Genomic DNA, 25967 nt, shown 5'->3' on the forward strand with positions numbered 1-25967 from the left:
AGCACTATACATAACTATAAATCTAATAAATTTAAGTGCTTATCTAATCTGTTTTAAACATTGTCAAACTAGTGCTATTTACAACCCTCTCTGGCAATGCATTCCAGAAGTCTACCACCCTATGACTAAAGAAATATTTTCTTATATCTAACCTGCAGCCTTGTTTTCTAATCTTCCTGCCATGATTTCTAGTCCTACACATACTCAAACACACTCAAACACACTCAAAACACACCCAAACAGACTCAAACACACCCAAAGACACCTCAATATACCCAAACATACCAAAACACATGAAACACACTCCCAAACAAACACACCTGAATATATCCAAACATACCAAACACATCTAAACACACTCAAAACACATCCAAAACACCTCAAAACACATCCCAAATGCTCCCAAGAACCCCAAAACACACCAAACACACTCAAAACACACCCAAACAGACACAAAACACACCCAAATGCATCCAAACACACTCACTCGCACCTCTTCCTTTTGTGTGAGTCCGTAATACACTTCCTTGATCTGGGAGAAGGTGGTGATGGCGGTGGACAAAACAGGTGTGGTGTTTTTAAAGGCCGTTTTAATCTCCATCCTTGACTTCAAATAAATCAGCGTGTCGTTTTCTGCGGACCTGCAAATGTTTGGTTAGGTTAGATTAGGTCAGTTAAAAATAAATAAATCAATAAATAAAATTACAAGGTTAGGTTAGACTGAGAGAAGAATATGACATTCAAACAACAAGATCGCATAGTAAAAAGCTGAGGAAGGAAGATGTCTGGGAGATGTTAAAAAGATATAGTTTCCCGCAAAGATGTGTGAGACGTGGAACAGTTTGGGTGAAGAAGTGGTGTTAGCAACGAGTGTGCAAAGAGCTTAAAGAAAGAATTGGATAAGTGTAGATATGGAGACAGGGCACACACCAGCGTAAAGCCTGGAAAACTACACCTAGGTAAATACACACACACACACACACACACACACATATAAAGCCATGTTTATCAAACTTATTACGCTTCTACTCCTGGGTTACAGAAGGACTGGAAAGCAGAGACGGATGATGGACACAGTATACCTGGATATAAAAAAGGTTTTTGATAAAGTCCCGCATGGAAGACTATTTTGGGAAGTAGAGAACATAGGAGGACTGTGAGGAACCGTGCTCCAATGGACAAGAGATTATTTGAAGGATAGGAAATGAGAACTGTGATCAGAGATACATACTCATCTTGGGGTTAAGTAACCAGCAGAGTGCCACAAGGGTCAGTGTTAGCCCCCATTATGTTTCAGATTTATGTAAACGACATTCACATTACAGTAATCAGTTCTATTAATATGTTTGGTGATGATGTAGAGCTGCTAAGAGTTATCAAAACCAGGGAGGACTGTTTGCTGTTACAGAAAGATAGAAACAAGATTTATGAGTGGAGTGGAAATTGGAGTTTAATGTCAACAAATACCATGTAATGGAACTTGGAAAGAGTAAGAGAAGACCGGTAAGGAACTATTTGATGGGAGAGGAAAAAATAATGAAGACTAAAGAGGAAAAAGATCTGGGAGTGATTATACAGGAAAATCTGAACCCTAAAACCCATAAGTAAGATATTTGGATTATCATATCAATACAACAAGGTAAATACTTCAAAGACAACCTATAGCTTACAATATCCTCAAAATTTCAAGTCATAAATTTTATAACTTTGTTTTTAAATAAATTTTTCAAATCTGGATCACAGCATGCCCTTAAATTGTTGAAAATGTAAGAGAAAACAGGAAAAAATATTAGGAAAAACATTAAAAAAACATGAATGGAACTGCAAAAGAAAGGGAGGGAATAGTACTGGGGTTGTTGCACTAGGTTAGGCTGGGATGGGCTGGGAATTATTGAAAAAAAGAGGAAAAAAAAAAAAAAAAAAAAAAAAAAATAAATAAAATATATATATATATATATATATATATATATATATATATATATATATATATATATATATATATATATATATATATATATATCATAGTTTGGTGCAGAGTGTTTGGACCTGCCAGGAGAGAGAGGAGTGGTTATCGGGTGCTACATTAGGTTAGGTTGGGAAAAAGGCCGAGGTTGTTGAAAAGAAAGAAAGAAAGAAAAAAAATAAATAAATAAATGAAGTTACACCACCTGCTAGTGTTTCAACATGCAGATGAGACACACATCCAAACATCACCCAAACACATCTTAAACACACCCAAAACACACTCAAAACCCCCCAAAAAACATACCTAAATACCCCAAACACACACCCAAATATCCCCAAAACCCCAAAACACTCAAACACCACAAAACACACCCAAACCCCACAAAACACCCTTTCACCCCAAACACCCCAAAAAAAAAAAAAAAAAAAAAACACCCAAACCCCTCCAGTTTTGCAGGGATGTTTGATGATCTATTGACAGATTAACATGATATCTAGCAAATCAAAAGCAGAAACAGAAACACTCTTAAGAACAAACTTCCTCCTAACTGTGGACTTTGAAAACAGTGGTCGCCTAAGTTGTATTTCTAAAAGACACTTGTTTCAACACTACTATTTCAATCACTGCAAAACCAACCCTCAAAAATATGTGCCCTCTGCGCTTTACAAATCAGAATCACACGGGTTTTTAAGGGAGGTTTGATGGATGTATTGACAGATTACATTGATATCAACCTTATCAAAGATAGATATCATGCACAGACCACTTAAAACCCTTAAAACTAAACTAAAACACACTCAATACACCATACAACAACTCAAAATTCCCTAACCGCACTCAGAACACACCCATATATTCAAACACCCTCTACACCACACTCAAGATAAGTAAAATATACTTAAAACATCTAACACACACTGAAAACACACAAAATACACCCAAAACACCCTGCAACACTACCAAACACACTCAAAATACTTTTAGATATAACCCAAAAACACAAAAATGCGTTATAAAGAACAGTAACATTAAAAGGGACTTACCTAAATATTGTGGCTTGGCTCCTCTTAGCCCCATTATGTTTCAGATTTATGTAAACGACATTCACATTAGAGTAATCAGTTCTATTAATATATTTGGTGATGATGTAGAGCTGCTAAGAGTTATCAAAACCAGGGAGGACTGTTTGCTGTTACAGAAAGATAGAAACAAGATTTATGAGTGGAGTAAGAGAAGACCGGTAAGGAACTATTTGATGAGAGAGGAAAAAATAATGAAGACTAAAGAGGAAAAAGATCTGGGAGTGATTATACAGGAAAATCTGAACCCCTAAAAACCCATAAGTAAGATATTTGGATTATCATATCAATACAACAAGGTAAATACTTCAAAGACAACCTATAGCTTACAATATCCTCAAAATTTCAAGTCATAAATTTTATAACTTTGTTTTAAATAAATTTTTCAAATCTGGATCACAGCATGCCCTTAAATTGTTGAAAATGTAAGAGAAAACAGGAAAAAATATTAGGAAAAACATTAAAAAAACATGAACAGAACTGCAAAAGAAAGGGAGGAATAGTACTGGGGTTGTTGCACTAGGTTAGGCTGGGATGGGCTGGGAATTATTGAAAAAGAGGAAAAAAAAAAAAAAAAAAAAAATATATATATATATATATATATATATATATATATATATATATATATATATATATATATATATATATATATATATATATATATATATGATATCATAGTTTGGTGCAGAGTGTTTGGACCTGCCAGGGAGAGAGAGGGAGTGGTTATCGGGTGCTACATTAGGTTAGGTTGGGAAAAAGGCCGAGGTTGTTGAAAAGTAAGAAAGAAAAAATAAATAAATAAATGAAGTTACACCACCTGCTAGTGTTTCAACATGCAGATGAGACACACATCCAAACATCACCCAAACACATCTTAAACACACCCAAAACACACTCAAAACCCCCAAAACATACCTAAATACCCCAAACACACACCCAAATATCCCCAAAACCCCAAAACACTCAAACACCACAAAACACACCCAAACCCCAAAAACACCCTTTCACCCCAAACACCCCAAAACCAAAAAACACACCCAAACCCTCCAGTTTTACAGGGATGTTTGATGATCTATTGACAGATTAACATGATATCTAGCAAATCAAAAGCAGAAACAGAAACACTCTTAAGAACAAACTTCCTCCTAACTGTGGACTTTGAAAACAGTGGTCGCCTAAGTTGTATTTCTAAAAGACACTTGTTTCAACACTACTATTTCAATCACTGCAAAACCAACCCTCAAAAATATGTGCCCTCAGCGCTTTACAAATCAGAATCACACGGGTTTTTAAGGGAGGTTTGATGGATGTATTGACAGATTACATTGATATCAACCTTATCAAAGATAGATATCATGCACAGACCACTTAAAACCCTTAAAACTAAACTAAAACACACTCAATACACCATACAACAACTCAAAATTCCCCTAACCGCACTCAGAACACACCCATATATTCAAACACCCCTCTACACCACACTCAAGTTAAGTAAAATATACTTAAAAACATCTAACACACACTGAAAACACACAAAATACACCCAAAACACCCTGCAACACTACCAAACACACTCAAAATACTTTAGATATAACCCAAAAACACAAAATGCGTTATAAAGAACAGTAACATTAAAAAGGGGACTTACCTAAATATTGTGGCTTGGCTCCTCCTCTTCTTCCACTTCCATTTTTCCTTTCTTCTTCGTCCTCTTCCTTTGTTCTTTCTTCTCCTGCTCCCATCTACACGCCTGAGCCTAGAAACACATCAAAACACTTAGAAAACACTAGATATTAGGCAAAATATTGAGGAAGTGGAGGGAGAGTACCTATTGTGGCTTGCTTGCTCCCCCACTTATTCCTCCCTTTCTCATTCCTTCCTCCTCACCCTCCTTTATCTCTCTTTCCTTCTTCCTTCTGCTACTAATATCTACACACCTGAGCCAAGAAACACAGGAAAACACGTAGAAATCACTAGATATTAGGCAAAATATCGACGAACTGGGCGGTAGGGAGGGAGCTTACTTTTTTATGACTTGATAGATACTTTAATTAGTATCCAAACCATCAAAACATCTCCTGCTTAACTAGTTTTAAAAAACTGTCTAAATTAAGTATATAAAATGTATACAAACATTTCCACTTATAACGCTGCCAAAACGTCCAGCCATTTCCACTTTATATTTTCAGCTACAGAGCTGCTTGTCTCAATAAACCCTTTATTACTGTTATTATTATTACACACACACACACACACACACACACACACACACACACACACACACACACACACACACACACACACACACACACACACACACACACACACACACACACACACACACACACACACACACACACACACACACACACCACAACCACCACCCACCTACCACAAACCCATCCTTCGGTTGGGAGCGAGTGTTGGGTTGGGTCAGGTGGGTGGGCTCCCCTTGATAACGAAGACACACACACACACACACAAACGCACGCGCACACACACACACACAACACACACACACACACACACACACACAAACCCGCGCGCACACACACACACACACACACACACACACACACACACACACACACACACACACACACACACACACCACAACCACCCACCCACCTACCACAAACCCACCCTTCGGCTGGGAGCGAGTGTTTGGTTGGGTCAGGTGGGCGGGCTCCCCCTTGATAACGGACACACGGACACACACACACACACACACACGCACACACGACACACACACACACACACACACACACACACACACACACACACACACACACACACCACAACCACCACAACCACCCACCTACCACAAACCCACCCTTCGGCTGGGAGCGAGTATTGGGTTGGGTCTGGTGGGTGGGCTCCCCCTTTATAACGGAAGACACACACACACACACACACACACACACACACACACACACACACACACACACACACACACACACACACACACACACACACACACACACACACACACACACACACAACAAACACCCCACATCCTCCGGCCAGGAACGGGATGTGGGTCTGAGTCCAGCTGGGGGCCGCCCCCCTTGATGATGTCACTTATATACGTTACGCAAACCATTTTGAAAATGAGGATTCCCAAAAAGGCAGCTGGACACCGCTAATATAGAAATTCTGACTTGTTACCAATCAAAACTAACTCCTAAAATATAAAAATATTACCGGAATGAGGAATAATGAAAATATTTCAAAAAACACAATAAATAAAGTGTTAACACTTCGACATGCTTAAAAACAATTCCAAAGTCCACCAATTTCCTTCAACAGGATTGATAACGCTTTTCAAAAATTATAACCATCATTTCAAAATATCAAAACCCGCCAACACGCTCAATTAGAAAAATAAACATTTAAAAAACGACGTTGTTTAACATTTTAACACGGCTACAAACCAATCTTACAGTCCACATATTTAACTTATCAGGAGCCTTTCACACTTTTTCCATCATAAACCTTTCTTGGAAAACACAAACGCTTCGCTACAACCTCAAATAAAAATCACTCACAGCGAGGGAAAAATTTTAGCGTATTTTCGCCCTCTCATCTGACTCCCAAACACTCTATAAATCACCGACTTCACTCAACTCAGGCATGGAACACACGCAAAACACAACCCACTATCATTGGAAACCGTCAAAAGGTTCTTGTGACTCGAAATAAATGAACAGAGACAAATATAAATAATAGGGGAGATCGACAGTCTGGGACCGGCGGGACATTTGGGCGGGAGCCGCTGATGACGTCACAACATGGCGGCTCGTGACGTCACATCCCAGTCCCCTTCCCTTCACTGAGCTTCCATCACACACAAATTAGACAATTGCTGATATATTTCAACGACGAACATGAAAGAGTACATCTGTAGCTTCACTTTGTGACCTGGCTGGCCTGTGCTGAGTGAGAGATGAGGCAGATAATGGCTTGAGAAAGAGGTGACGGGTCAGAGGGCTAGCTTGTTTACATATTGAAGGCTTGAATTATTGGGGTTTTTGAAGTACCTGCAGGTGTTAGTTCACTGATATGTTGTTATGGAGGTTACCAACGTTAGATTATGACATGACAGCACCGTGAAATGATGACTTACACCAATATATTACTTACGTTTGCTGCTGGTGAAGAATGCGGCTGGTCTTGGCTGCTGCCGTCACCAGCAGTAGGTACCCACTCACCCCCAGCCACACACACACACATCCTAACCCATCTTGTGTCCGTGTTTACCGAGGCTACACACACGCTGTTCTTTTCGTTGTTATCATGGCTATTGTCACTATGTTCGTGTAGGCTTGTCACTGTGGCGCCGGTCACTGTCCACCACCACCTGGCCGCCCCTCACGTCTCCCTTCCTCACCCCTGCCGCCGCACAGTCACTGCTCACCGAAAACAGTTAATAGACCCACAAGCATTGGGAATGAATGTCAAGGGCCATCATTTCACTAACCCTACTAAACTCAATCATTCACATACCATATGATAGCACGTGCACGCCCGCGACAGACAGACAGACAGACAGCCAGCCAGCCACGCCACCACCACCACCACCACCAGCACGAGGCTCCTGGATCGCCGCCACGGTGCGCTAACCAAGGCATTACTGGGGAAGACTAGATAATTAACATGTACCTGGAAGAGAATGGTTAGCCGCGCCGCCTATCGCCCTATGCCTAACACCTAACGCCTAGCAAACCGTAATTAACGTACTTTACTTTATTCCGAAGGGTTGCTCCAGCGGTGACAGTCCCACGGTGTGACCTGTGATACGGGTACTCACCTGTAAAGAGGAGAAGGAGAGAGTTAGTGTGGTGTGCTTATCAAAGCTAGTATTTCATTATTAACGGAGATCAGTATAGGAGTCACGTGGTTCAGGTTAATGCTTAGTATTTTATTGCTGTGATAATGAGGCTTAAATAACCACCTCAACTTACCAAATCCAACGCGAGGAAGACGCACTCAATAGGATAAACTAACGCACACCATCACAGTATCACGTCACTAACCGCGACGCCACGCGCACACACACAAGGAACCTCACTCGCCCGCCGCCACAAGACAAAAGGCCGAGGATTTATTCAGCTGGTGTGGGATCACCTCGGCTGTCTTCGAATGTGCTGCCCTTCCTTTGGCTGACACACTCCCACCTCACGCCCTCACATCCACACCTCACTATAAGATCACACTAACTTTGTGCTCACCGAGACACATTTCAGCGCTAAGAAAAAGATGAGATTGGTGGGAGATTAATTATATACCGCACTCGATTTGTTTTCTTGCCATACTTTCGCACAGGGACATGGAACAAGACGCTGCTAACTGCTTGTTATCCTCACGCCACACACTCCCCCTTGTCCCATCCACCCTGCCGGGCTCCCACCTTCAACCTTCCGCCTCCCTTCCCTCGTCTCTGCTTCTCCGTCACGTACAGGCTACCCAACGCCAGCTCCCTTAGCCATGTTCTAATCTTCCTTTATCGTATACCTAGTGGCCAAAGCGTTAATACTAGCCTTAGAGCTTTCGTTGATCTCAAGGGTGCCTTCGACTGGGCCAACAAAGATGTTATTATTATAGACGAACTCATTCTCAAAGGTGTAAAAGGTAGATTATTATGGTGGATCAGGGACTATTTGTACAATAGAACAGCACAGGTTTGGTTTCAAGGTGCAGTCTCCTCTGAGGAAGTCTTTGAGCTTGGAAAACCAGAGGGTGGAGTCCTTAGTCCAATATACACATGCCCAAAGGTACATACACAGTATGTGTGTATGTACCTTTTTGTAGTGTGTTGAGTCAACACTTACAATAAAGGTAGCAGAAAAAAAAAAATGGTTTATTTGTGTTTTTATTTCATGTTTAGTATCTAAATATGATATTTAAACAATAATGAATACTTCAATGTATTAATCATGCTTTGTCTCATCATAATTGTTGTTATTTTTCTAAAAATGTTGAAGAGAAAACTATAAGTCAGGGTACTCTAGTCTCTCAATCCTAGTGATGATCAAAACTGTAAGGGAAACTGTGTCTTACATGATGGCAACACAAACAAACAAACAATGGGCTCTCATAAAATAACAACAAGGTGGGAGGCCCAACTTAGTTTGAAATGTGTCTTAACCCTTAATTCTCTTCCAAAGGGATTACTTTGAAAAAAAAAAAGATAAAAAGTTAAGCAGTGAAAAATTGACATTTGAGTAATTATCAGGATAATGGGTAGGAATGACGTGTAGGAGGGGCTTAGTTTCACAGAACAGAAAATACTTGAGTCACTAATGATTATAATGGAACACAACATGTTGAGTGAATTTCAGTTTTTTGAACCATACACAATAAATGTAACAAGCAAAAGAAGTAAGGTATATATATAGAGAAAAGTAAATTGGTGTACATGCAGACAAAAGCTACATAGTTGATCACATCAAGCAGAGACGTCACACAAGCAAGTCAAATATACATTAGGCATTTTAACACATAGCTAGGTATCCTACATCAATGCAAACAAACATGTTTCAATTCAGGAAAAAAAATCATACCATTGTCTTTCCATTCATGAAAACCAGTTAGACTGGCAATAAAGTATATTTGGTCAAGGATATGAATATAATCAGTGAGGCAAAGCAAAAACAATGTAAAGCAAAGCAATACAAACTACACACAAGTGTAATAGGAAAACCTAAAGGTAATAACATTCACTTCTCATGCACAAAACTGTACAACACAATAAGCACACTTTAGTATTGGTTCAACCTAAATCAAGCAAACACCACCATAGATACAACATACGACTAATTGTTAGGTCGAAAAAAGGTATTCATGCACGACACACTAACAAACGAGGACTTAACAATAAACATGCTATACAGAAAATAGATTACATACCTTTTCCTTCACAGGCCATATTGAAGCCGAAATCAATCAATCAAAAATACAATATCATAACAATATACAGTAAGTCCTTGTTATACGGTACACGTGCGTTCCTGAAAACCTTAGCGTAAATCAAAATTACCGTATACCGAACCCACTACAACATGTAATAGTAAGGAATGCGTTCCAGCACGTCAAAAGTCACCCATACACAAATTAAAGCTTCACGAGTTTCTTTGCAGACGACACAAAACTTTTGAAGAAAGTTGGCTCGCACGATGATGGTGGAACTCTACAGCAGGACTTAGATAGACTATGGGAATGGAGGAAAAGATGGGAGATGGAATTCAACATTAACAAATGTAGCATAATGGAATTTGAGAAGAGCAAAAATAGGATAACAAGACAATACAAACTTGGAGAAGAGAAGATTAAGAAGGTGGAAAGTGAAAAGGACCTGGGAGTTCTCATAACAAAGGAAATGTCCCCCAATAAACATATCAATCAAATTGTTGGTGAGACCTACAACTTACTGAGAAATATTACAATTGCATTCACATATATTGATGAAGATATGGTGAAAAAGTTATTGGCATCCTTGATTAGACCACGACTGGAGTATGCAGCAGTACCAGGAAGAATATCACCAAAATTGAAAGGCTACAAAGAGCGGCCACCAAACTGGCCCCAACCTCGTCGGCTCTTACGTATGAAAAGAGACTGGACTGACCAACACTGGAGCAGAGAAGAGAAAGAGGCGACCTGTCGACCATCTACAGAATAATTAATAATATGGAGCTTCCTGATAGGATGGACCTGCTGAAGAGGGACACAAGGGACACAAGAGGACATAGAGTAAAACTCACAAAAGACAACTACAGAAGAGACTTCAAGAAAAACAGCTTTTTTTTTTTTTTAATGTAGGGAAGAGGGCCAGCCAAGGGCAAAAAAAAGAAAGTTAGAAAAAGGCCCACTTGAGCGCTGGCTCTCCAAAGAGTTCAAAAAGTGCCAAAACCGTCAGCCAGAATTAGGGGAGCAAATGCCTCGATACCTCCCTCTTAAAAGAAGACAAGTTATAGGAATTCGGAAATACAGATGCAGGGAGGGAGTTCCAGAGTTTACTAGTGAAAGGGATGAATGATTGAGCGTACTGGTTAACACTTGCATTAGAGAGTTGGACAGAATAAGCATGATGAGAGGAAGAAGAAAGCCTTGTGCAGCGTGGCCGCAGGAGGAAGGGAGGCATGCAGTTAGCAAGATCAGTAAAACAGTTACCATGAAAATAGCGATAAAATATAGAAAGGGATGCAACATTTCGACGGTGAGAAAGAGACTGAAGACAGAGAGAGTGATAGATATATGGAACAGACTGGACAGAGAGGTGGTGTGTGCAAAGTCCACCACCACCACTTGAACACAAAATTAGACACTGAGATACAGAGATGCGACAACACCACCATAGGCTCCCCTCCCGTAAAATACAACTAGGTAAATACACACACACACACACACACACACACACACACACACACACACACACACACACACATTTGGGAAATAATTACAAGTTCACTAAATGAAGTGAAAGTTCCACTAGAATGGAAGACAGCCAAGGTAATACCGATATTTAAAGGACAAAAGGCAACTAAACCACTAAACTACAGACCAGCGTCACTTACAAGCATTTTGGGGAAGTTGTGTCAAATAATTATCAAAGAAAAATGGGTTAAACATCTGGAAGAAGAAAAGTCATATAGAACAGACAATTTGGGTTCAAGACAGGACGGTCATGTGTATCAAACTTATTAAGCTTCTACTCGAGAGTTACAGAAGGACTGGAAAGCAGAGACAGATGGTGGACACAGTATACCTGGACATGAAAAAAGCTTTTGATAAAGTCCCTCATGAAAGATTACTTTAGAAACTAGAGAACATAGGAGGATTGCAAGGAACCTTACCAGAATGGATAAGGGATTATTTGAAGGACAGGGAAATGAGAACTGTGATCAGAGATACATACTCAACCTGGGGTTAAGTAACCAGCAGAATACAACAAGGGTCAGTGTTAGCCCCCATTATGTTCCAGATTTATGTAAACGACATTCACAATGGGGTAAACAGTTATATTAATCTATTTGCTGATGATGCAAAGCTGCTAAGAGTTATCAAAACCAGGGAGGACGTTTTGCTGTTACAACAGGAAGATATAAACAAGATCTATGAATGGAGCAGGAAGTGGAAATTGGAGTTTAATGCCAAGAAATGTCACGTAATGGAACTAAGAAAGAGTAGGAGAAGACCAGTATGGAACTACCTGATGGATAAGGAACAAATAATGAAGACTAAAGAGGAAAAAGATCCGGGAGTGATTATACAGGAAAATCTGAACCCAAAAAACACATAAGCAAGATATTTGGATTATCATGTAAAATGTTGACAAATATAAAAATGACATTTCAATTCATGGACAAATATACCATGAAAAAAATCATCACAAGCATGATACGCCCAAGGCTGGAATATGCAGCTGTGGTGTGGTCTCCACGAGTTCTGAAAAGGATATAAGAAGATTAGAACAGATACAGAAGATTGCTGAAAAGATGGTGCCAGAACTAAAGGACCTAATATACAAAGAATGGCTGAAGGAAATGTGACTGCCAATCTTACAAGATAGAAGAGAATGAGGGGACCTAATAACAATGTACAAGATAGTCAATGGCACTAAAAAAATAGACAAGGAAGACCTGGTGCTGGTGATGGCGGTGGACAAAATGGGTGTGGTGACTTCAAATAAATCGGCGTGTCGTTTTCTGCGGACCTGCAAATATTTGGTTAGGTTTTATTAGGTTAGTTAAAATAAATAAATAAATCAATAAAATTACAAGGTTAGGTTAGACTGAGAGAAGAATATGACATTCAAACAACAAGATCGCATAGTAAAAAGCTGAGGAAGGGAAGATGTCCGAGAGATGTTAAAAAAAATATAGTTTCCTGCAAAGATGTGTTGAGACGTGGAACAGTTTGGGTGAAGAAGTGGTGTCAGCAACGAGTGTGCATAGTTTGAAAGAAAAATTGGATAAGTGTAGATGTCGAGACGGGGCCACACTAGCGTAAAGCCCAGGCCCTGTAAAACTACAACTAGGTAAATACACAAACACATAAACACACATTCATATTAACGACATGCCAGAAGGAGTGAACAGCTACATAAATCTGTTTGCAGATGATACGAAACTGCGGAGTTATAAAGCGAAAAGAGGATTGTGAAATCTGCACGAAGACCTAAATAAGATCTGGGAATGGAGTAAAAAGTAGGAAATGGAATTCAATGTGAAAAGCCATGTCATGGAAATGGGAAAGAGTGAAAGACGACCTGTGGGAATCTATAAGATGGGAGATGGAGTAGAACTGGAGAAAGTTAAAAAGGAAGAGGACTTAGGAGTGACGATGGAAGAAAACAATCAACCAGTAAGCCATATTGATAGAATTTTTAGAGAAATATATAATTTGCTAAGGAATATTGGAATAGCATTTCACTACATGGACAAAGAAATTATGAAGGTAAATACACAAACACACACACACACACACAATGTTGGTGAGGGAGAAAGAGAATTTGAAGGCTTTGATACGGCGCAAACTTCACTATTTGATAGAGCCTTGACTATCAAACATAAATTAGATAAATTGATAAAGGAGAGTATGGGAATGAAAGAGAATGAAGAACAGGATAAAGAGCTCCAGAAATTGAAAGAAAGGATAAAAAGAGTGGAAGAAAACGAAACTAGGCTAAGAACCGAAAATGAAGAATTAAAAGTGCAAACAGCGAACTATATAAAATTGATGGAAGAAGGACTCGGTAAAGCCGAGAAAGAAAAAGAGAAGCTAAAAGATCTAGTTAACAAAGAAGAAGAAAGAGTACAAGACGTGATTAAAAAAGAAGTACAAGCATGGAGAATCCAAGATAAGAAAGACAAGGAATCATTTCAAGAAGTATTTCAAGAACAGTTAAAAGAAAGAGATGAAAATATGACAAGCAAAATGATAGGAGTCCTCAAGAAAAAGAAAATTTAGTAAGAGAAATTGCAGAAAATGACGAGGACAGACAGAACTTAGAAGTTATTTATCAAGGGAACAGTGTTTTCTAAAATCAGCAGCAGCAGAAGAAGTACTTTAGAAAAACGAAACTGCACCAAAACGAGGAGGAAAGGAAGAGACACAATGAACAGAAAAGCAGGCATTTTTTAAAACGTCTTATTTATGTGACAGGATAAGGTGTTTTATGAAAGAAAAAAAAAAAAAAAAAAAAAAAAAAAAAAAATGGCTAAGAACATGAATTAAAAGTTTTGTATATTCAAGTCATTTTACATTTTATGTAAATTCAAAATTATAAAATTCATAAAGAAAGAAGAACCAATATTGTAGACAAACAAAGAAAAATGAAAAAAAATTAGTTTAGTAGTTTTCAGCTATAATTCATGGAGGAAAGACAGAGAAATGATGCAAAACGCATGATTAAACAATATTTGTTTAAGGAACTACTGTATGTTAAGATATATCAAAAACAGGTTATTTTGGTATTTTCCAGCATTTTATGCACCAAAACTCAGAAAAGCAGGCAAAACATTATATTTCTTATAATGTCTTATTTATGTTTTTCAGGTGTTTTATGAAAAAAAAAAATTATCGATTGAAAATTTTTTTATATTCGTCATTTTACATTTTTATAACTCAGAACAATAAAATTGATGAAAACAAAGCATATATATATAGAGAAACCAAAGAAAGAGGGAAAAAGCATTTTTTTTTTTTCGCACCAAAACACAAAAAAACAGGAAAAACGCATGAATAACACTATATGTTTAAAGAACTTAGAAAGATTAGTTTGTCCTGCCAGAGAAAAGGAGAGATATTAGTTTGACCTGTAAGAAATAAGTATTAATTAGACCTGTAAAAAAAAAAAATAGTAATCTTACTTACACACACACACACACACACACACACACACACACACACACACACACACACACACACACACACACACACGTCTGAGAGATGTTAAAAATATAGTTTCCGCAAAGATGTATTGAGACGTGGAACAGTTTAAATGAAGAAGTAGTGTCTGCAACGAGTGTGCATACTTTTAAAGTAAGATTGGATAAGTGAAGATATGGAGACGGGGCCACACGAACATAAATCCCAGGCCCTGTAAAACTACAACTAGGTAAATACATATACACACACACACACACACACACACACACACACACACACACACACACACACACACACACACACACACACACACACGCTTATTTTAGCCAAAAGTAACCAGGGCATTACTGAAGAAGACTAGATAATTAACATGTACCTGGAAGAGAATGGTTAGCCGCGCCGCCTATCGCCCTATGCCTAACACCTAACGCCTAGCAAACCGTAATTTGTACTTGACTTTATTCCGAAGGGTTGCTGCAGCGGTGTCAGTCCCACGGTGTGACCTGTGATACGGGTACTCACCTGTAAAGAGGAGAAGGAGGGAGTTAGTGTGGTGTGCTTATCAAAGCTAGTATTTCATTATTAACGGAGATCAGTATAGGAGTCACGTGGTTCAGGTTAATGCTTAGTACTTTATTGCAGTGATAAAGAGGCTTAAATAACAACCTCAATTTACCAAATCCAACGCGAGGGTGAATATAAAGCTGAACAAGCAGTTTTCTTGAGTTTTGAATTGAGTGGGATATTACTTCAAATTAGTTTATGGTAAGCATTGGAGTGGTGATTATTTGTGAATGATTGTGTGTGTTAGATTTGGTATCAGATTTTTCTTTTCCATTTCAGATTGCACATTTTTGTGTGATAGGGGTGCTAACCTGCAAGACACAATAAAGTGCATTCTTAGGTATGCTGTGACAAACTCCTTGGCTGTGCAATACAACTGCTGTGGCAAAGGAGAGAAACACAGTTTTTACCATCTTGAAGTTGCAGGATACCATTATCAGTAAGTATAGTAGTTCAATTTGTTTGAATCTATTTCTCTATTCTATTCTCTTATGCCTCACTCTCTGCAGGAGTGTCCCATAACGGGTGGCTATGGCAGAAGAGCCTCCACCTCCCTCTGTCCATACATTCTCTCCTTGCTTGTTCTAGCACTCCTTTCCCACTCAAGTAAAATGTTTGAGTGCTGTTTGTTTCATGTAACATATCAGTGATATCTATATAATGTCTTTACAATATAAGTCTTGTATAGATGGTAGTGCAATAGTAAAGTGTTGGTCATGCAACCAAATGTTCAAGTTTTTGGAAACTGTGACCATATTTAATGAAGAGGTAAATAGAAATTGACTAATATTTTTTTTTTTTTTTTTTTTCTAAGAAAGTGTGTGTGCAAGCATCCAGACTATAGGCATAAAACAGCAGCAGCCTCTGTCGAAGTCATTATGAAAGAATGGTTCCACACAGCCAGAGACCGAGATGGAGGGTGATGAAGGAGGGATTTAAGTGTAAACCACTAACAACAGTGTGAACACACACAAATAATAGTGAAGCTTTGCAGGTCACAGCTGTGAGTGTTATGCATGCACCACATAACATATAGCTATAGGTATTCTGTTAATAACTGAACTTTGGAAATGTTTCCCATTTTGTACTCCCTCACCTACACACCTGTGTGACTCAGGAACCCACCATCAGTGAATAAACTCTAGTATACTGTCATGTTGCCCTCTGCAATATGGTGCTATTATGTGCCTAATACTAGTATACTGAAAGTAGGAATAAACAAAATGGTGGGACCACTACCTTATGGTGCTCTCATCTGCCAATGACTAGTAATAAAACATATATTTCAAAAAGACACTAATTTCAGTCTCACAGGTTTTGAAGGGTAGTTTAATGGTCCTATTGACAGATTAGTATGATATCTTCTCTATCAACAGCACAAAAACTCTTACGAAAAAGGCTTGTCCTATCTGTGGGCTTTGAAAATTGTGGCAACATACCCTATATTTTAAAAAGATTCTAATTTCAGTCTCACAGGTTTTGAAGGGTAGTTTAATGGCCCTATTGACAGATTAGTATGATATCTTCTCTATCAACAGCACAAAAACTCTTACGAAAAAGGCTTGTCATATCTGTGGGCTTTGAAAATTGTGGCAACATACCCTATATTTTAAAAAGATTCTAATTTCAGTCACTCGGGTTTTTAAGGGTAGTCTCACCTCGGTGGCCATATAACCTATATTTTCAAAAGACTATTGTTTCAGTTACACAGGTTTTTAAGGGTAATCTGATAGTTCTATTAACTTAACATAAATTAACATAACATAACATAAATATTAGGGCCACCAGGGCCCATCTACTTTATCCTGTATCAGTCGCACAGCGACCTCGTCATCAGTACTTAAAGATACACTTACAAGTACACAATACATTATATACTAATTCTAAATATTTGGCCCATTAACAGGGCTAAGTCCTGCAGCGAATTCCTCTACAATCTGTGATCCCCATGTCTTGTTTAACTATAGTAAATTTCTTATAAAAACTATCATGCAGCACTATACATAACTATAAATCTAATAAATTTAAGTGCTTATCTAATCTGTTTTTAAACATTGTCAAACTAGTGCTATTTACAACCCTCTCTGGCAATGCATTCCAGAAGTCTACCACCCTATGACTAAAGAAATATTTTCTTATATCTAACCTGCAGCCTTGTTTTCTAATCTTCCTGCCATGATTTCTAGTCTTACACATACTCAAACACACCCAAACACACTCAAAACACACCCAAACAGACTCAAACACACCCAAAGACACCTCAATATACCCAAACATACCAAAACACATGAAACACACTCCCAAACACACTCAAACACACCTGAATATATCCAAACATACCAAAACACATCTAAACACACTCAAAACACATCCAAAACACCTCAAAACACATCCCAAATGCTCCCAAGAACCCCAAAACACACCAAACACACTCAAAACACACCCAAACAGACACAAAACACACACAAATGCATCCAAACACACTCACTCGCACCTCTTCCTTTTGTGTGAGTCCGTAATACACTTCCTTGATCTGGGAGAAGGTGGTGATGGCGGTGGACAAAACGGGTGTGGTGTTTTTAAAGGCCGTTTTAATCTCCATCCTTGACTTCAAATAAATCAGCGTGTCGTTTTCTGCGGACCTGCAAATGTTTGGTTAGGTTAGATTAGGTCAGTTAAAAATAAATAAATCAATAAATAAAATTACAAGGTTAGGTTAGACTGAGAGAAGAATATGACATTCAAACAACAAGATCGCATAGTAAAAAGCTGAGGAAGGGAAGATGTCTGGGAGATGTTAAAAAGATATAGTTTCCCGCAAAGATGTGTGAGACGTGGAACAGTTTGGGTGAAGAAGTGGTGTTAGCAACGAGTGTGCAGAGCTTAAAGAAAAATTGGATAAGTGTAGATATGGAAACAGGGCCACACCAGCGTAAAGCCTGGAAAACTACACCTAGGTAAATCACACACACACACACACACACACACACACACACATAAAGCCATTTTTATCAAACTTATTACGCTTCTACTCCTGGGTTACAGAAGGACTGGAAAGCAGAGACGGATGATGGACACAGTATACCTGGATATAAAAAAGGTTTTTGATAAAGTCCCGCATGGAAGACTATTTTGGGAAGTAGAGAACGTAGGAGGACTGTGAGGAACCGTGCTCCAATGGACAAGAGATTATTTGAAGGATAGGGAAATGAGAACTGTGATCAGAGATACATACTCATCTTGGGGTTAAGTAACCAGCAGAGTGCCACAAGGGTCAGTGTTAGCCCCCATTATGTTTCAGATTTATGTAAACGACATTCACATTACAGTAATCAGTTCTATTAATATGTTTGGTGATGATGTAGAGCTGCTAAGAGTTATCAAAACCAGGGAGGACTGTTTGCTGTTACAGAAAGATAGAAACAAGATTTATGAGTGGAGTGGAAATTGGAGTTTAATGTCAACAAATACCATGTAATGGAACTTGGAAAGAGTAAGAGAAGACCGGTAAGGAACTATTTGATGGGAGAGGAAAAAATAATGAAGACTAAAGAGGAAAAAGATCTGGGAGTGATTATACAGGAAAATCTGAACCCCTAAAAACCCATAAGTAAGATATTTGGATTATCATATCAATACAACAAGGTAAATACTTCAAAGACAACCTATAGCTTACAATATCCTCAAAATTTCAAGTCATAAATTTTATAACTTTGTTTTTAAATAAATGTTTCAAATCTGGATCACAGTATGCCCTTAAATTGTTGAAAATGTAAGAGAAAACAGGAAAAAATATTAGGAAAAACATTAAAAAAACATGAATGGAACTGCAAAAGAAAGGGAGGAATAGTACTGGGGTTGTTGCACTAGGTTAGGCTGGGATGGGCTGGGAATTATTGAAAAAGAGGAAAAAATAAATATACATAAAAAAAAAAAAAAAAAAAATATATATATATATATATATATATATATATATATATATATATATATATATATATATATATATATATATATATATATATATATATAGTTTGGTGCAGAGTGTTTGGACCTGCCAGGGAGAGAGAGGGAGTGGTTATCGGGTGCTACATTAGGTTAGGTTGGGAAAAAGGCCGAGGTTGTTGAAAAGAAAGAAAGAAAGAAAGAAAAAAAAAATAAATAAATGAAGTTACACCACCTGCTAGTGTTTCAACATGCAGATGAGACACACATCCAAACATCACCCAAACACATCTTAAACACACCCAAAACACACTCAAAACCCCCCAAAAAACATACCTAAATACCCCAAACACACACCCAAATATCCCCAAAACCCCAAAACACTCAAACACCACAAAAACACACCCAAACCCCAGAAAACACCCTTTCACCCCAAACACCCCAAAAACAAAAAAACACACCCAAACCCCTCCAGTTTTGCAGGGATGTTTGATGATCTATTGACAGATTAACATGATATCTAGCAAATCAAAAGCAGAAACAGAAACACTCTTAAGAACAAACTTCCTCCTAACTGTGGACTTTGAAAAACAGTGGTCGCCTAAGTTGTATTTCTAAAAGACACTTGTTTCAACACTACTATTTCAATCACTCGCAAAAACCAACCCTCAAAAATATGTGCCCTCTGCGCTTTACAAATCAGAATCACACGGGTTTTTAAGGGAGGTTTGATGGATGTATTGACAGATTACATTGATATCAACCTTATCAAAGATAGATATCATGCACAGACCACTTAAAACCCTTAAAACTAAACTAAAACACACTCAATACACCATACAACAACTCAAAATTCCCTAACCGCACTCAGAACACACCCATATATTCAAACACCCTCTACACCACACTCAAGATAAGTAAAATATACTTAAAACATCTAACACACACTGAAAACACACAAAATACACCCAAAACACCCTGCAACACTACCAAACACACTCAAAATACTTTTAGATATAACCCAAAAACACAAAAATGCGTTATAAAGAACAGTAACATTAAAAGGGACTTACCTAAATATTGTGGCTTGGCTCCTCCTCTTCTTCCACTTCCATTTTTCCTTTCTTCTTCGTCCTCTTCCTTTGTTCTTTCTTCTCCTGCTCCCATCTACACGCCTGAGCCTAGAAACACATCAAAACACTTAGAAAACACGAGATATTAGGCAAAATATTGAGGAAGTGGAGGGAGAGTACCTATTGTGGCTTGCCTGCTCCTCCACTTATTCCTCCCTTTCTCATTCCTTCCTCTTCACCCTCCTTTATCTCTCTTTCCTTCTTCCTTCTGCTACTAATATCTACACACCTGAGCCAAGAAACACAGGAAAACACGTAGAAATCATTAGATATTAGGCAAAATACCGACGAACTGGGAGGTAGGGAGGGAACTTACTTTTTTATGACTTGATAGATACTTTAATTAGTATCCAAACCATCAAAACATCTCCTGCTTAACTAGTTTTAAAAAACTGTCTAAATTAAGTATATAAAATGTATATAAACATTTCCACTTATAACGCTGCCAAAACATCCAGCCATTTCCACTTTATATTTCTTTCGAAAAATATTAGACAATATAAACTCTCTTCTCAGGCATCCAACACTGACCTAAAACCAAAAGTTAACGAGTGAAAGAGAATTAATGTAAAACAAAACCATTAGTTCCCTTGGCCAGTTAATCGCTTGCCAAAATTTCGCGTGATCGTTTTCTTCTAACATCCTCTCTATCTGTCCCCAACGCCCACACAGACAAGACAGACACACACACACACACACACACACAATATTATTATCACAGTAACTCACATAATAAAACAAACAAACAAGCAAACTAAAGAAAATAACAAAGTTATCTTAAAGCTACCACCCAAACAATACACAAAGCTTAAACTTAGGAAAACACACACACACACGACTACACTACCTACCAGGAGGCCCTCCACACCCTACACCTCACCACCCTTCACACTCGCTACCAACACCTCCTCCACCAGCTTCCCACAAAGCTTCTCCACTGGCGCCACAGGAGCCTACTCCCTCCGGCAGCTCCCCCTCCCAGCGACAGTGTCCGCCACCAGAAGCCGCTCCCCATACGTGCCCGGCCCGGATACACACATACAAAAATAGTGCAGTGCCCACAATAATCAAAATAATTAACTCGTGGACACTGACTAAATTTGTGATGAATTTTAAGCATGTAATATTAGGATATTTCTCCTGTAAAATGTTTATTTTCAGCTACAGAGCTGCTTGTCTCAATAAACCCTTTATTACTATTATTATTACACACACACACACACACACACACACACACACACACACACACACACACACACACACACACACACACACACACACACACACACACACAACCACACCACCACAACCACCCACCCTACCACAAACCCATCCTTCGGTTGGGAGCGAGTGTTGGGTTGGGTCAGGTGGGTGGGCTCCCCCTTGATAACGAAGACAAACACACAAACGCACGCGCACACACACACACAAACACACACACACACTACAACCACAACCACCCACCCTACCACAAACCCATCCTTCGGTTGGGAGCGAGTGTTGGGTTGGGTAAGGTGGGTGGGCTCCCCCTTGATAACGAAGACAAACACACAAACGCACGCGCACACACACTCACACACACACACACACACACACAAACCCGCGCGCACGCACACGCGCGCGCGCGCACACGCACACACACACACACACACACACACACACACACACCCACCACACCCTTCCTACCCCCACCCTTCGGCTGGGAGCGAGTGTTTGGTTGGGTCAGGTGGGTGGGCTCCCCCTTGATAACGGACACACACGCACGCACGCACGCGCAAGCACACACACACACACACACACACACACACACACACACACACACACACACACACACACACACACCACACCACCCACCCACCACAAACCCCACCCTTCGGCTGGGAGCGAGTATTGGTTGGGTCTGGTGAGTGGGCTCCCCTTTATAACGGAAGACGCACGCACACGCGCGCGCGCACACACACACACACACACACACACACACACACACACACACACACACACACACACACACACACACACACACACACACACACACACTTTCACATTCAAACACCCCCACATCCTCCGGCCAGGAACGGGATGTGGGTCTGAGTCCAGCTGGGGGCCGCCCCCCTTGATGATGTCAATTATATACGTTACGCAAACCATTTTGAAAATGAGGATTCCCAAAAAAGGCAGCTGGACACCGCTAATATATAAATTCTGACTTGTTACCAATCAAAACTAACTCCTAAAATATAAAAACATTACCGGAATGAGGAATAATGAAAATATTTCAAAAAACACAATAAATAAAGCGTTAACACTTCGACATGCTTAAAAACAATTCCAAAGTCCACCAATTTCCTTCAACAGGATTGATAACGCTTTTCAAAAATTATAACCATCATTTCAAAATATCAAAACCCGCCAACACGCTCAATTAGAAAAATAAACATTTAAAAAACGACGTTGTTTAACATTTTAACACGGCTACAAACCTCTCTTACAGTCCACATATTTAACTTATCAGGAGCCTTTCACACTTTTTCCATCATAAACCTTTCTTGGAAAACACAAACGCTTCGCTACAACCTCAAATAAAAAATCACTCACAGCGAGGGGAAAAATTTTAGCGTATTTTCGCCCTCTCATCTGACTCCCAAACACACTCTAAATCACCGCACTTCACTCAACTCAGGCATGGAACACACGCAAAACACAACCCACTATCATTGGAAACCGTCAAAAGGTGCTTGTGACTCGAAATAAATGAACAGAGACAAATATAAATAATAGGGGAGGTCGACAGTCTGGGACCGGCGGGACATTTGGGCGGGAGCCGCTGATGACGTCACAACATGGCGGCTCGTGACGTCACATCCCAGTCCCCTTCCCTTCACTGAGCTTCCATAACACACAAATTAGACAATTGCTGATATATTTCAACGACGAACATGAAAGAGTACATCTGTAGCTTCACTTTGTGACCTGTCTGGCCTGTGCTGAGTGAGAGATGAGGCAGATAATGGCTTGAGAATGAGGTGACGGGTCAGAGGGCTGGTTTGTTTACATATTGAAGGCTTGAATTATTGGGGTCTTTGAAGTACCTGCAGGTGTTAGTTCACTGATATGTTGTTATGGAGGTTACCAACGTTAGGTTATGACATGACAGCACCGTGAAATGATGACTTACACCAATATATTACTTACGTTTGCTGCTGGTGAAGACTGCGGCTGGTCTTGGCTGCTGCCGTCACCAGCAGTAGGTACCCACTCACCCCCAGCCACACACACACACATCCTAACCCATCTTGTGTCCGTGTTTACCGAGGCTACACACACGCTGTTCTTTTCGTTGTTATCATGGCTATTGTCACTATGTTCGTGTAGGCTTGTCACTGTGGCGCCGGTCACTGTCCACCACCACCTGGCCGCCCCTCACGTCTCCCTTCCTCACCCCTGCTGCCGCACAGTCACTGCTCACCGAAAACAGTTAAATAGAGCCACAAGCATTAGGAATCAATGTCAAGGGCCATCATTTCACTAACCCTACTAAACTCAATCATTCACATACCATATGATAGCACGTGCACGCCCGCCACAGACAGCCAGCCGCAGCCAGCCAGCCACGCCACCACCACCACCACCAGCACGATGCTCCTGGATCGCCGCCACGGTGCGCTAACCAAGGCATTACTGGGGAAGACTAGATAATTAACATGTACCTGGAAGAGAATGGTTAGCCGCGCCGCCTATCACCCTATGCCTAACACCTAACGCCTAGCAAACCGTAATTAACGTACTTTACTTTATTCCGAAGGGTTGCTCCAGCGGTGACAGTCCCACGGTGTGACCTGTGATACGGGTACTCACCTGTAAAGAGGAGAAGGAGAGAGTTAGTGTGGTGTGCTTATCAAAGCTAGTATTTCATTATTAACGGAGATCAGTATAGGAGTCACGTGGTTCAGGTTAATGCTTTGTACTTTATTGCTGTGATAATGAGGCTTAAATAACAACCTCAACTTACCAAATCCAACGCGAGGAAGACGCACTCAATAGGATAAACTAACGCACAGCATCACTTCACTAACCGCGACGCCACGCGCACACACACAAGGAACCTCACTCGCCCGCCGCCACAAGACAAAAGGCCGAGGACATGTTCAGCTGGTGTGGGATCACCTCGGCTGTCTTCGAATGCGCTGCCCTTCCTTTGGCTGACACACTCCCACCTCACGCCCTCACATCCACACCTCACTATAAGATCACACTAACTTTGTGCTCACCGAGACACATTTCAGCGCTAAGAAAAAGATGAGATTGGTGGGAGATTAATTATATACCGCACTCGATTTGTTTTCTTGCCATACTTTCGCACAGGGACATGGAACAAGACGCTGCTAACTGCTTGTTATCCTCACGCCACACACTCCCCCTTGTCCCATCCACCCTGCCGGGCTACCTTCAACCTTCCGCCTCCCTTCCCTCGTCTCTGCTTCTCCGTCACGTACAGGCTACCCAACGCCAGCTCCCTTAGCCATGTTCTAATCTTCCTTTACCGTATACCTAGTGGCCAAAGCGTTAATACTAGCCTTAGAGCTTTCGTTGATCTCAAGGGTGCCTTCGACTGGGCCAACAAAGATGTTATTATTATACACGAACTCATTCTCAAAGGTGTAAAAGGTAGATTATTAGGGTGGATCAGGGACTATTTGTACAATAGAACAGCACAGGTTTGGTTTCAAGGTGCAGTCTCCTCTGAGGAAGTCTTTGAGCTTGGAAAACCAGAGGGTGGAGTCCTTAGTCCAATATACACATGCCCAAAGGTACATACACAGTATGTGTGTATGTACCTTTTTTGTAGTGTGTTGAGTCAACACTTACAATAAAGGTAGCAGGAAAAAACAATGGTTTATTTATGTTTTTATTTCATGTTTAGTATCTAAATATGATATTTAAACAATAATGAATACTTCAATGTATTAATCATGCTTTGTCTCATCATAATAATTGTTGTTATTGTTCTAAAAATGTTGAAGAGAAAACTATGTCAGGGTACTCTAGTCTCTCAATCCTAGTGATGATCAAAACTGTAAGGGAAACTGTGTCTTACATGATAAAGGTGTTAACCTAAGGCAACACAAACAAACAAACAAGGGGCTCTCATAAAATAATAACAAGGTGGGAGGCCCAACTTAGTTTGAAATGTGTCTTAACCCTTAATTCTCTTCCAAAGGGATTACTTTGAAAAAAAAGATAAAAAGTTAAGCAGTGAAAAATTGACATTTGAGTAATTATCAGGATAATGGGTAGGAATGACGTGTAGGAGGGGCTTAGTTTCACAGAACAGAAAATACTTGAGTCACTAATGATTATAATGGAACACAACATGTTGAGTGAATTTCAGTT

General features: G+C 39.8%; 2 long non-coding RNA genes across 7 annotated transcripts in view; one reads left to right on the forward strand and one right to left on the reverse strand.

Moving 5' to 3' along the window:
- The window catches only part of LOC123513425, a 62055-nt gene that overhangs the window by 20255 nt on the left and 15833 nt on the right, over positions 1-25967 (reverse strand). For 3 of the 6 annotated variants that reach the window (XR_006677347.1, XR_006677338.1, XR_006677345.1), the window contains exons 4-5: positions 17996-18143; positions 494-641 (exon numbers count right to left, since the gene is read on the reverse strand). This is a non-coding gene — a long non-coding RNA (uncharacterized LOC123513425). Of the gene's footprint in view, positions 1-493; positions 642-12436; positions 12493-15257; positions 15460-17995; positions 18144-20516; positions 20625-21427; positions 21783-25967 lie in introns of those variants that run through there. The other 3 variants (XR_006677339.1, XR_006677344.1, XR_006677340.1) reach the window with 3 other exon arrangements.
- Positions 9752-25714, forward strand: LOC123513438. The gene is made up of 2 exons (XR_006677375.1): positions 9752-9871; positions 25623-25714. It is a non-coding gene; the product is annotated as an uncharacterized LOC123513438 (long non-coding RNA).

This window comes from Portunus trituberculatus, chromosome 36 (assembly GCF_017591435.1).
Source record: "Portunus trituberculatus isolate SZX2019 chromosome 36, ASM1759143v1, whole genome shotgun sequence".
Lineage (NCBI taxonomy): Eukaryota > Metazoa > Arthropoda > Malacostraca > Decapoda > Portunidae > Portunus > Portunus trituberculatus.